Source organism: Sphaerodactylus townsendi, linkage group LG14 (genome assembly GCF_021028975.2).
Source record: "Sphaerodactylus townsendi isolate TG3544 linkage group LG14, MPM_Stown_v2.3, whole genome shotgun sequence".
Taxonomy (NCBI): domain Eukaryota; kingdom Metazoa; phylum Chordata; class Lepidosauria; order Squamata; family Sphaerodactylidae; genus Sphaerodactylus; species Sphaerodactylus townsendi.
The window spans coordinates 27,421,949-27,422,253 of record NC_059438.1 but is presented as its reverse complement, the minus strand read 5'-3'; positions in this window follow the sequence as shown (position 1 = coordinate 27,422,253).

The following is a 305-nucleotide window of genomic DNA, read 5'->3' as shown; positions in this document are numbered from 1 at the left end:
CTTGTCTTGGGTCCTTCTTTCCTACGTGCCAGTGTGACACTGAAGGTGTTCAGATCCTGCAGCGAACACAGTCTGGTGTTCTCAGTCCTGATTGACTCTACTTATCGGCACTGCACCCCACACCTGATCAAGATAACACACACACTGCAATCAGTTCCCCATTAGCTACCCCATCTCAGAAGTCCCCTGAGGGAAGTTTCTTTGATCATTCCAGCCTGCTCACTGGGGGTCCGGGGTAAAAGAATGGCAGCAGCCTTCCTCTCGTAATAACACTGTGAGGTAATTAAATAAAATGTAAAAAGCAC